The 16,426-nt window shown below is 37.6% G+C and overlaps 1 long non-coding RNA gene across 1 annotated transcript; it reads left to right on the top strand.

Moving 5' to 3' along the window:
- The first annotated feature begins 1,956 nt into the window (after window positions 1–1,956).
- Window positions 1,957–6,929, top strand: LOC116571165. Its single transcript, XR_004277756.1, has 3 exons — window positions 1,957–1,980; window positions 2,477–2,482; window positions 6,863–6,929. It is a non-coding gene; the product is annotated as an uncharacterized LOC116571165 (long non-coding RNA).
- The last annotated feature ends 9,497 nt before the right edge of the window (window positions 6,930–16,426 follow it).

Here is a 16,426-nt window from a genome sequence, read left to right on the forward strand (position 1 = left end):
GTCCTGACTTGATTTTGAGCAAGTCATGTATCTCAATGAGCCTCACTTCTTTACCTGTAAAATGGCAAAAATATCTGCTCACTGGAAAATGAGGGTGAGATTAGAGAACACGTGAAGCACTTAAGACATAGTAGGTGCTAAAAAAAAAAAAAGACATAGTAGGTGCTGAATGGATCTTCCCATTAATTCTACAGGTGTTGGTTCTGGGATACTTTTTGCCCAATCAGCAATCTAAAGCAGAGGAAGAGATAGGATGTGAAATGTGGGCAGCACAGATTTCAAGGATGCAACTGGCAGGAAACACTTCTCTAGGCTACCATGTGTCTTTTCTGTTTAAAATCCTACCCATGCCTCAATAAAATTGTCAAAATCACGACAAAGCAGGTTCCTTGTACATTTAGTTCAGATGTCAGTTACTGAATTAACCAATAGATGATAGAAAGTCATCTGGCATGCATCACAAAGATTTGCTGAGTGCCTTCTAGAAGCCAGACACTATATTCCAACCCTAATAATTTTGGAAAAACAAAACAAAACAAAACAAAACAAAAACAAACTAGAGCCCTGAGGTAGCATGTAGAATAATGAATTAAAATTTTAAAGCCTACCTCAAATTTAGGCTGCTTTTCTTGAAACTTAAAATTAATCTTATTCTTGCTTTCAACATCTTCCTGGTGAAGATCACTGCAGCAAGGGGGCATCATACCTAATTAATATTGTCTTTTCATAGGAGTACATTAATATATATTATATCATTTAGTCCTCAGAGGGAAAAAAAATTCCCTGATTTTCTTCTTTTTATCAGACTGAATTTTTATATCTTTTTTCCCCTTAAATTTACACAAGTGCTTGAGGGAGATTTTTAGCATATCAAGTTCCTAAATCCTTAGCAAATTTGTTAAGAAAAATTAAAAAAAAATCTGAAAAGATTTTTTTCTTTCTTTCCTGAAAAGAATGAAAGCAATGGGCAAAACATACTATATAAAACTACTTTTATATCTTTTTGGATTGAAGGCTGTATCAGTTGGGGACTAGTCAGGACAGAAACCATAGATTAATTTGGGCAGGGAAATCTCATATAAAGGATTATTAACTGATCAACAGAGGATTAACTACTAAGTGTGAACAATAATTCTAAAAAACACAGGAAAAGCAGAAATAGGAAGCAGACGCTACCCTGGGGCTGATGCAGAATACTAAAGGAAGAGCCTACCCCCATCATTAAGACTGAGATCGGGATCTCACTGGAGGGTGGATCTGGCCCCTAAATAACTGAGAGTTTGGTGGAGAAGCCATAGGCTGAGGCTGGCAAGCAGGAAACTGCCTCCTGGAGCACTGACAAGGCAGGAAGCTACCTTCAGGGGCACTGCTGAAACTTGCTGGCACCCTGCCCATTAGGGCAGCTCCAGGCCTGGCTGGGAAGTCCATTGTGGTACTAATGGAACTCACTGGGAATCCGACTGTGAGGCTGGTGCCAAATTTCCTGGGAAACTGGCTGTGGTGCTAGTGAATTTTCTTAGAAGGGTGCCTGCCAAAATTGGACTGAACACCCTAGAAAGTTCACTGGGGTGCCGACTACTAAACTCTGAAGTGTCAATAAAACTCACTGGGAGGTAAATACCAGTGACCACCAATGGGACAATAAGAACAAGGGGGCATGTCGGGATCAAAAAGAGAAGCCTTTTCCTCTGCGGTGTCCCTCTAGCATCCTCTATTGACCACATCATGCCATCTGGCAAAAGAGAAATGTTTATAGGGTCTGACTCTGGTATCACACAGCGGAACAATAAAGAATGGACTTATTGTTGACAGCAAAATGTTGAAAACTGCCATCAAGACCATTAATAACTTTCATCCGTGAAAATCTGGGTTAGTTGCAATGAATTATGCAAATTAGCAGATGTCTGCAGACTGAAAAGTAGAACACATTTAAAGCCAAAATAAGAATATAGAGAATGGTGTGCCTGGGTGGCTCAGTGGGTCAAGCATCTGACTTTGGCTTGGGTTGGGATTTCAGGCTCCTGGGAGAGAGTCCCCTGTCCAGCATCCTGCTAAGTCAGAGTCTGCTTGACTTTCCCTCTCTCTTTGTCCCTCCTCCCACTTGTATGCTCTCTCTCTCAAATAAGCAAAATCTTAAAAAAAAAAAAAAAAAATATATATATATATATATATATATATATACGAGCTGTTATATATATATATATATATATATATATATATATATATATATATATAAAATTTATTTATTACAGGTAATACTTTGTACTCTAAAGTTCTAACCTTGCCCAAAGAGAAGTTTGGTCTTTGTTCCTGGCTCTTGGGAGGTAACCTCTAAGCTCTTGCAATGTCCTGCCTGAGCAGTTTCTTTGTTTACCTGGGGTCCCTGGGCCACATCTGGTGGTCTACACTATCAGTGTGATTTATAGTGAAAGCGTTAGGTCATACAGTATTAGCTTGACCTCCGGAGAAGCTGGAGGTTAAGGTCAGCCAGACAGGCTGTCAGCCATGTCTATGTGACTATACCCCAGGAAATGTTCTAGACACCGAGGATTGGGGCTGAGCTTCCATAGTTGCCAATACTCTGCTTGCTGTCACATATCACTGATGAGAGAAATAAGCACTGTCCACACAAATCTACTGGGAATCATCAAATGAAATATCCACATCTGATTTTTCCTGGACCCTTTCTTATGTGCCTTTTCCTATTGCCAATTTTAATCTGTATCCTTTTGTTATAATAAACCACAAACAAGAGTATAACAGCTCGAATTCACTAACCTCTCAAACTTATGTATTTATTAGTTATCTATTGCTATATTAAAAAATCACCTCAAGGGGTGCCTGGGTGACTCAGTGGGTTAAGCTGCTGCCTTCAGCTCAGGTCATGATCTCAGGGTCCTGGGATCTAGTCCCGCATTAGGCTCTCTGCTCAGCAGGGAGACTGCGCCCACCCTCCCCCTCCCCGCCTGCCTCTCTGCCTACTTGTGATCTCTCTCTGTCAAATAAATAAATGAAATCTTAAAAAAAAAAAAATCATCTCAAAACTTAGCAGTTTAAAGCAACACACCTTTCTCTTATCTCACAGTTTCTATGGATCAGGAATCTAGGCATGGCTTAATTAAGTCTTCTGCTGCAGGGTCTCTCATAAGACTGCAAAAAAAAAAAAAAAGTAGGAGTTGAGGCTGTTGTCTCAATTGAATACTCAAATGTTCCAAGCTCATTTACATGATTCTTAACAGGATTAATTCTCTCAAAGGTTGTTGGACTGAGGCTATTGGCTAGTGTCCACCCTGGTTCCTTGCCACAGAGCCTCTGCTAGGGCAGCTCAAAACATGGCACTTTGCTTCCTCAGAACAAGTATATCAGAAAAGCCAGAGAGAGTACAAGCAAGATAAAAGTCACAGGATTTTAGAGTCTGATTTTGGAATTGACATCCCACTCTTTTGCCATATTCTATTTGTTAAAAGCAAGTCATCAGGTCCAGCTCACACAAAAGGGAGAGGATTATACAAGAGCATGAGACAAGGGTCATTGGAAGCCATTACAAAAACCGCCTACAACAAACACTTACACATTCTTAGGAAGATTGAATAAAATAATGTCTGTGTTAACAAAGAAAAAATAATGTCTGTGTTAACAAAGAAAGTGTTTTGTTTTCTTATTTATTTATTTATTTTTTTTGTGATCAGTAGTGTTATTAGTCCACAGGTACAGTTTTTGCTCTGATCTCTAATTTGAATTCCTGTTCTGTAAATTACTTGGTTCTCCCATCTTACTTTGTAACTGGAATTTGCCTTGACTCTTGCAAGTTTCACTCTGGGGATTACAGTCCTTCCAAATTCCCTAACACCAAGCACTAGGGTTGCTATTATCATTTCCAGTGTCAGGCTTTGCAGATTCTGCCTACCTGGGCATAGACTACTAGTTAGTTCAGTTCTCCATTCCTGTTTTATTTATTGATTTTTGTCTCTGCAACTGTCCCAGAGCCAACCATTTGCTGAGCTTCTGGGGACCACACCTTGTCTGTTTTGCCAAATTTCTGGGTTAGCCCTCTGTGGAAGTACTGTACTTGACAGAAGACTTACTCTTCCCTAATTAAATATGTATTTTGGGCTTTGGGGAGGCTTATGTCATGCAATGTCACTACCTTATGCTTGATTAGGGATCTAATATTAGATCAACATGACTTGAAGAAAAGTGTATGATACAGCATTTTCAATATTTCAGACAGAAAAGTATAAGATGATTCAGTGAAATTATTTCATGTGCTCTACCCCCACCCCCAAATCCAAGACACCGTGAAATAAAAGAATTAGCATGGGCATTAAAAAAGAATAATTAGGTGAGAGGCAGGATGGCAGAAGAGTAGCAGACTGATATGACATCAGTCCCAGGAGTTCAGCTAGCTAGGTATCAAACCATTCCGAACACCTAAGACTCAACATGAGATAGAAAAGAAAAAGAGCAGCAATTCTAGCAACAGCAAATCGACCATTTTCTGAATGGTAGGATGTTTGGAGAAGTGAATCCGAAGCCATGGGAAGATACACTGCAGGGACAGGGGCCAGCTCCTGGCAAGTGGTGAAACAGAGCACAAAATCAGAACTTTTAGGAGTCTGCCCCACTGAGGGACATTGCTCCAGAGTCTAAGTGTGGGTGGCGTCATAGCAGGGACAGTGTGGTCTCAGGACCTGCAGGGTCACAGAAAGACCAGGGGTGTCAGAGTGTGCCAGAGCTCCCAGGTGTCGGAACAGGGAAGCTGACTACAAAGACAGAGCCAAGGAGTGAGATTTCAGATGAGGGTTACCTTAAACCATGACCCAAGGCACAGTTGAGCCACTGTTCTTAGTAAGCCGGCTACAGAGGTGGAGCCAAGGAATGAACTCTCAGCTCCGGCCTTAACTTAAATTGTGATCTGAGGCATAGTCAGTGTACTGCTCTTTAAAGAGGGACCCCACAAGAGGCAGATCTGTGGAGACTCACCTTCCTCCTCTGGGAGGAGCAGCACAAGAGGAATCTGCTGGGTTTGGAGACTCCAAACGGGAATGTGTGCCAGAGATAGAAATGCTTGATCAGAGGCCAGATTAGCACAGAGTGCGACCAGAGACCAGGGAGAAGGGAGGGATCGACTGTTTTCTCTGAGGGCACACTGAAGACTGGGGCCCCAAGCTCTCGGCTCCTCCAGGCTGAAGATTGGGAGGCCACCATTTTCATTCCTGTCCTCCAGAGCTCAACAGAAAGTATTCAGGGAACAAAAGCTCCCAAGAGTAAACCCAAGAAGATTTCTTAGCCTGGCCCCTGGCAAGGGCTGTGCAATTCCACCTCAGACAAAGGCATTTGAGAATCACTGCAACAGTCCCCCCTCCAAAAAGATCAGCAAGAACATCCAGCCAAGATCAAACTCACGGATCAAGGAGAACAGTGGAACTCCAGAGCTATGGGAAAGCAACACAGCATTCATGGTCTTTTGCCCATGATCTTTTAGTCTTGCAAAGTTAAATATTTTTTAATTTTATTTTTTTCTTATTCTATTTTTTAAACTTTTCCTTTTTTCTCTTTTAACATTTTTAAACTAGTTTTTATTAACAATACCTTTCTTAAAATGACTTTTTAAACCTTCATTACTATAGTCATATTTTATCCATTCATTGTATTTAACCTTATTTTTGTATACATATAGGGTTGTTTTTGTTTTTGTTTTTAAATTTTGGGATACAATTTCTTCTAAAGATTGAAACATACCCTAAATCTAACACATGGCTTTGTTCTAGTCTCCAGCAAAAAGACATTCTCTCCTTTTTTTTTTCTTTTTCCAACCAACTTTTCAATTCCTTTTTTAGAATGTTTTTAAAAAATTCATCTTTACAGTCATATTCCATCCCTTCAATGTGTTTATATATATATGTTTTTCTTTCTTTAAAATTTTGGGAGGTAGTTTCTTCTAAGAGACCAAAATACACCCAAAATCAAGTGGGTGTCTCTGTTCTATTCACCAGTCTAATATATATAATATATATATTAGATTAATATATATATATGTATATTTTCTTTCATCCCCCTTTCTTTTCCCCCCCCCATTTTAGAACTCTTCTGATTTGGTTAGCATACATCTTTCTGGGGTCTTTGTGACCCTTTTAGTATTATTCTCTCATTCATATATTCTTATCTGGATAAAATGACAGGGCAGAGAAACTCACAACAAAAAAACAAAAGGCAGTACCAATGGCTAGGGACCTAATCAATACGGACATTGGTAATATGTAAGAACTAGAGTTCAGAATGAAGACTCTCAAGGTACTAGCTGGGCTCGAAAAAGGCATGGAAGATATTAGAGAAACCCTTTCTGGAGAAATAAAATCCCTTTCTGTAGAAATAAAAGAACTAAAATCTAACCAAGTTGAAATAAAAAAAGCTATTAATGAGGTGCAATAAAAAATGGAGGCGCTTACTGCTGGGATAAATGAGGCAGAAGAGAGAATTAGTGATATAGAAGACCAAATGACAGAGAATAAAGAAGCTGACTAAAAGAGAGACAAACAGCTACTGGACAATGAGGAGAGAATTCGAGAGATAAGTGATTCCATAAGACGAAACAACATTAGAATAATTGGAATTCCAGAAGAAGAAGAAAGAGATAAGGGAGCAGAATTATTGTAGAGAATTTCCCTAATATGGCAAAGGGAACAAGCATCAAAATCCAGGAGGTACAGAGAACCCCCCTCAAAATCAATAAGAATAGCTCCATACCCTGTCATCTAATAGTAAAATTTACAAGTCTTAGTGACAAAGAGAAAATCCTGAAAGCAGCTTGGGACAAGAAGTCTGTAACATAGGGGCACCTGGGTGGCTCAGTGGGTTAAAGCCTCTGCCTTTGGCTCAGGTCATGATCCCAGGGTCCTGGGATCGAGCCCCGCATCGGGCTCTCTGCTCAGCAGAGAGCCTGCTTCCTCCTCTCTCTCTGCCTGCCTCTCCACGTACTTGTGATCTCTGCCTGTCAAATAAATAAATAAAATCTTAAAAAAAAAAAAAAAAAAAGAAGTCTGTAACATAAAATGATAGAAATATTAGATTGGCAGCAGACCTACCCACAGAGAACTGACAGGCCAGAGAGAAATGGTATGATATATTCAGAGTACTAAATGGAAAAATATGCAACCAAGAATACTTTATCCAGTTAGGTTATCATTGAAAATAGGAGAGATAAAAAGCTTCCAGGACAGGGGCACCTGGGTGGCTCAGTGGGTTAAAGCCTCTGCCTTCAGCTTGGGTCATGATCCCAGGGTCCTTCATCGTGCTCTCTGCTTAGCAGGGAGCCTGCTTCCTCCTCTCTCTCTCTCGCTGCCTGCCTCTCTGCCTACATGTAATTTCTATCTGTCAAATAAATGAATAAAATCTTAAAAAAAAAAAAAAAAAAGCTTGCAGGACAAACAAAACTAAAAGAATTTGCAAACACCAAACCAGCCCTATAGTGAATATTGAAAGGGGTCCCATAAGCAGAGAGTGCCTAAAAGTAATACACTAGAAAGGAACAGAGACAATATACAGTAACAGTCCCCTTACAGGCAATACAATGGCACTAAATTCATCTTTCAATAGTTACCTTGAATGTAAATGGGCTAAATGCCCCAATAAAAAGACACAGAGTATCAGACTGGATAAAAAAACAAAAACAAAAACCACCACAAGAAACACATTTCAGACCCAAAGACACTTCCATATTTAAAGTGAGGGGGTGGAAAACCATTTACCATGCTGATGGACATCAAAAGAAAGGTGGGGTGACAATCCTTATATCAGATAAACTAGATTTTAAGCCAAATACTGTAATTTAAAGAGATGAGGAAGGACACTATATCATACTCAAAGCATCTGTCCAACTAGAAGTTCTAACAATTTTAAATATCTATGCCCCTAACATGGGAGCAGCCAATTATATAAATCTATTAATAACAAAATCAAAGAAACACATTGATAATAATATAACAATCATAGGGGACTTTAACACCTCCCTCAATACTCTGAAGCTAGAACTCAATCAAAAGAGGACATTTGGAAAGAACTCAAATACATGGAGGCTAAAGAGTATCCTACTAAAGAATGAATGGGTTAATCAGGAAATTAAAGAATTGAAAAAATTCAAGGAAAAAAATGAAAATGAAAACACAACTGTTCAAAATCTTTGGGACTCAGCAAAGACAGTCCCGGGAGAAAGCATATAGTCATACAAGCCTTTCTCAAGAAACAAGAAATGTCTCAAGTGCACAACCTAACCCTACACTTAAAGGAGCCTGAAAAAGAACAGCAAAGAAAACCTAAACCCATCAGGAGAAGAGAAATAATAAAGATCAGAGTAGAAATCAATGAAATAGAAACCAAAAGAAGAGTAGAACAGATCAACAAAACTAGGAGCTGGTTCTTTGAAAGAATTAATAAGATTGATTAACCCCTGGCCAGAGTTATCAAAAAGAAAAGAGAAAGGGTCCAAATAAGTAAAATGATGAAAAAAAGAGGAGAGATCACAACCAATACCAAGGAAATGCAAACAATTGTAAAAACATATTATGAGCAACTATATGCCGGCAAATTTGACAATCTGGAAGAAATGGATGCATTCCTAGAGACATATAAACTACCAAAACTGAACCAGAAAGAAACAGAAAACCTGAACAGACCCAAAACCAGTAAGGAGATGGAAGTAGTCATCAAAAATCTCACAACAAACAAGAGCCCAGTGCCAGACGACTTCCCAGGGGAATTCTACCAAACATTTAAAGAAGAATTAATACCTATTCTCCTGAAACTGTTCCAAAAAATAGGAATGGAAGGAAAACATATATATATATATATATAGAGAGAGAGAGAGAGAGAGAGAGAGAGAGAGTTTTATATATATATTTTATAAAATAAGACCAGCATTACTTTGATCCCAAAACCAGATAAAGACTCCATCTAAAAGGAGAATTAAAGACCAATAGCCCTGCTGAACAAGGATGCAAAAATTCTCACCAAAATACTAGCCAATAAGATCCAACAGTACAGTAAAAGGATTATTCACCACGACCAAGTTGGATGTATTCCTGGGCTACAATGTTGGTTCAACATCTGCAAATCAATCAATGTGATACAATACATTAATAAAAGAACAAGAACCATATGATACTTTCAATAGATGCTGAAAAAGCATTTGACAGTGTACAGCAGACTTCCTTGATCAAAACTCTTCAAAGTATAGTGATAGAGGGTACATAGCTCAATATCATAAAAGCTAACTATGAAAAACCCACAGTGAATATCATTCTCACTGGGGAAAAACTGAGAGCTTTTCTCCTAAGGTCAGGAACTTGGCAGGGCTGTCCACTATCACCACTGCTATTCAACATAGTACAAGAAGTCCTAGTCTTAGCAATCACACGGCAAAAAGAAATAAAAGGCATCTGAATCAGCATAGAAGTCAAACTCTCACTCTTTGCAGATGGTCTGATACTTTATGAGGAAAACCCTAAAGACTCCACTCCAAAACTGCTGGAACTCATACAGGAATTCAGTAAAGTGTCAGGATATAAAATCAATGTGCAGAAATCAGCTCCATTTCTATACACCAACAACAAGACAGAAGAGAAAGAAATTAAGTGGTCAATCCCATTTATAATCGCACCCAAAACTGTAAGATACCTAGAAATAAATCTAACCAAAGAGGTAAAGGATCTGTACTCAGAAAACTATCTGTACTCAGAGGTAAAGGAACTGTACTCAGAAAACTGTACTCATGAAAGGAAATGAGAAAAACACAAAGAAATGAGAAAGACATTACATGCTTATGGATTGGAAGAATGAATATTGTGAAAATGTCTATGCTACCTGAGCAATCTATACATTTAATGCAATGCCTATCAAAATACCATCAATTTTTTTTTCAAATAAATGGAACAAATAATCCTAAAATTTATATGGAACCAGAAAAGACCCCGAATAGCCAGAGGAATGTTGAAAAAGAAAGTGGAAGTTGGTGGCATCACAATTCCAGACTTCAAGTTCTATTACAAAGCTGTCATCATCAAGACAGTATGGCACTGGCACAAAAACAGACACATAATCAATGGAACAGAATAGAGAGCCCAGAAAGAGACCCTCAACTCTATGGTCAACTGATCTTTGAGAAAGCAGGAAAGAATGTCCAATGGAAAAAAGTCTCTTCAACAAATGGTCTTGGGACTATTGAACAACCACATGCAGAAGAATGAAACTGGACCTTTTCCTTACACCACACACAAAAATAGACCCAAAATGGACAAAAAGCCTCAATTTGAGATAGGAATCCATCAAAATCCTTATGGAGAACACAGGCAGCAACCTCTTCGACCTCAGCTGCAGCAACATCTTCCTAGAAACATCACCAAAGGCAAGGGGAGCAAAGGCAAAAATGGGCTATTGGGACTTATCAAGATCAAAAGCTTTTGAACAACAAAGGAAACCGTGAACAAAATCAAAAGACAACTGACAGAATGGGAGAAGATATTCACAAATGACATATCAGATAAAGGGCTAGTACCCAAAATCTATAAAGAACTTATCAAACTCGACACCCAAAGAACTAGTAATCCAATCAAGAAATGGGCAGAGGACATGAACAGTCATTTCCACAAAGAAGACATGCAGGTGGCCAAAAAACACATGAATAAGTGCTCAACATCACTTGGCATCAGGGAAATACAAATCAAAACCACAATGAGATACTACCTCACACCATTCAGAATGGCTAAAATGAACAAGTCAGGGAACAACAGATGATGGAAAGGATGCAGAGAAAGGGGAACCCTCCTACATTGTTGGTGGGAATGCAAGTTGGTGCAGACACTCTGGAAAACAGCATGGAGGTTTCTCAAAAAAGTTGAAAATAAAGGTACCCTATGACCCAGCAATTGCACTACTGGATATTTACCCTAAAGATGCAAATGTAGTGGTCTGAAGGGGCATGTGCACCCAAATGTTTATAGCAGCAATGTCCACAATAGCCAAACTATGGAAAAAACCTAGATGTCTGCCAACAGATAAATGGATAAAGAAGTTGTGGTATAGATATATACAATGGAATACTATGCAGCCATCACAAGAAATGAAATCTTGCTATTTGCAATGACATGGATGGAACTGGAGGGTATTATGCTGAGTGAAATAAGTCAATCAGAGAAAGGCAATTATGATCTCCCTGATATGAAGAATTTGAGAGGCAGAATGGGGGTATGGGGGTAGGGAAGGAAAAAAATGAAACAATATGGGATTGCGAGGGAGACAAACTATAAGAGACTCTTAATATCATAAAACAAACTGAGGATTGTTGGGGGTAAGGGGGTATGGAGAGGATGGTTAGGTAATGGGGGAGGGTATGTGATACGGTGAGTGTTGTTAAGTATATAAGTAAGTATGTAAGCCTGACAATTCACAAACCTATACCCTTGGGGCAAATAATACATTATATGTTAATAAAAATAACTAAAAAAAAGAATAATTAGTGTTTCTGAGACAAATTTTTATGTGTCTTAATTGAGAAATTTGACCATGGAAACTAAGAATACCTATGAAGTTGGAATGATTATTTATCAAAGGTAAATATTCATAATGATGAAGTATTTCTGTAAAGACTACATTCAGCTTCCTGTGCTATTGGAACTTTGTCATTCTTAAGGTCAGTTTCATTAACCTTGTTCTCTTTTGGCCATGTTAGACAATTATTCTCCACAGGAGGACAGGAATTTATAACGTGCAATAGTATATGAAGAGTCAGTTATATAACTGGAACTTAAAATGCAAGTGGAGCTCCTTATTCCCACCAGCAGTTGTTAGAACAGAATCCTCTACGAGTTTAAACTCTACCCAAATATAGAGCTTCCTTTGGTTTGTTGATTGTGATAATTTTGATAATGTACTCCAGTCTTGGCTCAAATTCCATACCATTGTTTCATATAAACTGAAAGGAAATTCCTGATTCCTTAAGCTATATAAATGACAAGTGTTCAAATTTGGCAAGGCTTTAAAATGTTTTCAAGGAAATTTTCCAATTCTGCTACTCGCTGCCTGATTTTGCCTTTCTGAACTTACTGTTTACAAGAATTACAGGAATGATGTTTCTAGTATTGAGGGGTATATAAGATCAGTAAATTAAAAACTGAATCCTATTAGAGCCCTTTCCACTTTTCAGGATTCCTAGTCAAATTACTACAGTAGAAAAGGCTATAGTTACTACACAACAAATAAAACTAGGAAAAAAAATTCATCTCTGTCTTGAAAAGATCACCATCCAACATTTCCTCAATATGCCTAACAATGCACCTCCCCAAAATGCAGTAAACAGACTGCTAAGGTGACACTTAAAATTTCTACTCCCCCCCCTTCCCTCTATCCCTTGCCTGCTCCAGTGTGCACACCCTGTGTAATCTTCGTCACTTGGGTTGTATACAAAACAGGTGAATGTGAATAATGTCAATTTCATGATTAGGATATACATTATGGCAAAGGGATTATGTGATTAAGGTTCTTAATCAGTTGACTCTGAGTTAATCAAAAGGGACAATTGATAGGGGTTGGCCTAGCCTAACAGGTGAGTCCTTTAAAAGAGGGTCAGAGACTTGAAGACTTGAAACAGATTTTTTTTCTCTGTCTCTGTCTCTCTCTCTATTGCTGGCTTTGAAGAAGCAAACTTCCATGTATTCCTAGCTGCAAGGAAATAGATTCTGCCAACAACTGCGTGAATTTGGAAGAGTTCACGAACTTGCAGCTGTCCAAGACAAGTCTTGTATGTAAGTTCCCTTGCTTATTAAACCCATCACCTACCAAGTTGTAGTGTTTTGTTTCTTCGGTCTCTTCTTGCTCGCAATGTCCAGGGGCCAGTTGCAGATTTTACCCTGTAAACTATCATGATTGCAAACCACCACCCTCCACCTCCCATCTGGTGTATACATGTAGGATATTTAGGGGCAGGTCCTTTTCCACACTAATGTTGGATATGGTGCCTGCAGATCACCTATGCTTGGCTTTGGTTGTGGATAAATGCAACTTCAGAGAATTGTGTGCCCTCTACGACTTCTCTGCATTTAGTTTTACCTGGTAAACCCTATTTTGTATGTGTCCTGTATGTAGAGTTGGTAGACTTAACAAATAAAAGTATAGGACCCCAGTTAAACTTGAATCTTAGATAAATAATTTTAGATATACTTTCAGATAAAGCATAAATAGATGCATTTTATGTATACCCATGCAGTACTAAGGGTATGTTTGTGTGTATGTGTGCATGTGTATGTATGTGTGTGTGTGTCTATATGTGTGTGTGTGTGTGTAATTGTTGTTTACCTGAAATTTAAATTTAACTGGGCATCCTATATTTTATCTTGCAATCCTAACTGCATGGCTTTAGTAGTATGTGTCTTCAGCCCTTTATAGTACATTATACAATACACCTTCTTTCTTATTTCCTCCAATTTTGTGTATTCATATATATTTGTATTTTGTTTACTTTTTATTGGTAGGCTATTTAGCATTTAATTTTTTAAAAACACTTTGTCTTTTCAAACTTCTATTCATAGGTTTAATTAATTACTTCTATTATACTATTTCTTTTCTGCCTACATCATTTATTAATTTCTTTTTTCTTTCTTCTTTGGCTCATCTGTTGTTTTGTTTCTTGCTTCCACTTTTGTAGGCTTAATTAATTAAAATCTCTTTAACAAAGATTATTTGAGAGAGTGAGTGAGAGAGCACAAGCAAGGGGAGCTGCAGAAGGGGAGGGAGATGCAGGCTCCCTGCTGGGTTCTGAGTCTAAGGCAGACTTCAACTGACTGAACGACACAGGTGCCCCAAAATCTTTTCTATTCAATAATAATATTATTTCCTATCATAACTGTCTTATTATATATTTATATTTCAATTTCAGTTAGGTTTTGATACTTTAAAATTCATTTTCTCTCAAATATTTTGTTTTTGTAGTTTTGCTTCCATTTTCCTCAGTTGGAGCCTGAGATCGATTTTCAAAGGAGATATTAATGACATTTAACATTTATTCTTTTTTAATTTATTTTTTATTTTTTAATTTTAATTTTTTTAAACTACACTCCACAGAGACAATTTTAATTTACAACTAGATGATGATTATTGTATCTCTGCCATGGATAGCAAAAATTGTCCAAAAAATTTTGTTTTTGGTCAATATTATTCAGACTAGATGATTTTCTGGCCACCTTATAAACATTAGCAAGACTAGACATCATAAACTCCTTTGGTATCTCTAAATTAATTCATACCTTCTACTATCATTATCTTTAGCACTATCTTTTGACTTTAGATATATTTCCCAAAATAACAGTTAGTAGTTACTTATTGGCTAAATACTGGGTGAAAAAGAGAAAATCTAACAGGTTGGCTCTCTTTATATAAAAGTCAATCTCCTTTTTTAAATTTTTCTTCATGTTTCAGTGCTGTATGACCTTACTGTTTTCAAAAATCTCTAATCTCATTTCATAACCACTGAAAATGAACATAGAAGGACTTGGCAATGTTCAGATAAATGAACCAAGGTTAAGTGAGAGTAGGGAGTCTACTGCCCAAGGTATCCTGGAATTATTATATTACCTGTTACGGTAGCTACCATAATAGCCTACCTCCTAGCTTTCCTTCATAAAATTTTAGGAGCTAGTTTTTAAAGCAATTTTCAATAATAGCAATAAAGAGTTATTTCTCAGAAACAAACGATTGGAAACTAACACTTGGTAAATTCATGGCTCAGCTTTTGTTTTTTTTCCTTTTTGTTAACTAGACTGTATACTTAAAATTAAATCCTCTCCTGGGCTCACAGCTGCTACCACAAACACTGCTAATTGGACAGACTGAAGTGTGAAACTAAATATATATGTTGTCATTTTACTCAACAGTTTCGGGAAAATGTATTGCAGGTAAATCAGCAGGCGTTAGCAAAGCTTTCGAGAAAGTACACACAAGCATATTAAGCCTCATGATGGATATGTTTCCCTGCTGGAGCAAAGCAAGCATCTGACTTTTGTAGCCATTACAGAAGCAGCATAGATTTGTCATTCTGAAAACAAATGGGACTTTTTCCTCATGCAATTTTGAATGTTTTGATTGATTTTTGGATAATAGCCTTCTCAATTCCTTCACAACTTTTTTTCTCCTTCAACATTTTACTCCTCTCTTTGTCCTAAGAGGAATGCCAAATATCTCCTATCAAATAATTCCAAAATAAGTTTTAAAGGCCTTTCATTGTTTCAATTACACAAGAGGAGCTTGCAAAAATGTGTGTCTCGTGGCCAATTAAATAATCATATTTTACTCATTCTGTTTTTCATTCTGCCATCTCAGGGAGATAAAAGCACAGGAAATTAGGCAACTAGATACTTAAGAGGAAAAAAAAAAAAAGAGAAACTTCATTGGGGTTCCTTTGGAACCCAAGTGTCATATTCACTTATATGGTAAGCTTTTTTTATTTCAAACTTATATAACCATTTTCAACTTCTATTTGGAAGACATCATTTACTTTTAACTCAGAAGAGACTCAAGTTAATGACAGTGTTAGTTTTCTCTGCGTGACAATTTTGGTTCATTTCGATTCTTTTCTGTCCTGCATCCTGTGAGAACAAATTTTATAAAAGGCAACATTCGGGCTCTCTCAACTTCTGGCTTCCATTTGGTTTTGGTCAGTGTCATACATTGGCAGGACATTAGAAAGCAAGAGAAGAATGATGGTTGGTATTTATTTCCCTGTTCCTTTTCTACCAGGTCACAGTTTTGTCAGTGGTTGTGTTTATCTATCTAAGACTTAGTCTTTGTGACAGCTCCTGCTCTCATCTGACTCTGAATCACTGTTTCTTCTCCTTGCCCACTTCGGTATAATGGTACTACAGTTTCATGAAGTCTTTATCTCTGAGCACTTTGTCATTCCTCACTGATTCCTATAGCTTTCTCCACACATCTGTAAATTATCCTTTCATTATAGTCTCTTTGATTATATTTTAAAGGCAAAATCTCTTTTCTGATAAAATTCTGATAGTGAAAATAATTGGTAGCAAGATTGGACTCTGAAACCAAACCCTCAAAATGGGATTCTGGGTTATGTTTTATGTAAACTGAATGATTTAAACAGATGATCTTGACACTGGCAGTTGATGTCATACAGTGGCAACAAATATTTTAAATAATCATTATTGGTGGCATCAGATGAAGTGCCAGTGGAGAGTAAACCATTTGGAGGACAATGACTAAGTGTCATTCAAGAGTCTGTGTTTATTGCAGCATTATTTATAATAGCCAAGATATGGAAGCAAGTGTCCATTGATGAGCGGATAAAGAAAATGTGATACATACACATACACAAAGTCACACATGCACACATGTGGGAATACTACTCAACCATAAGAAAGATCTT

Source organism: Mustela erminea, chromosome 12, assembly GCF_009829155.1.
Source record: "Mustela erminea isolate mMusErm1 chromosome 12, mMusErm1.Pri, whole genome shotgun sequence".
Lineage (NCBI taxonomy): Eukaryota > Metazoa > Chordata > Mammalia > Carnivora > Mustelidae > Mustela > Mustela erminea.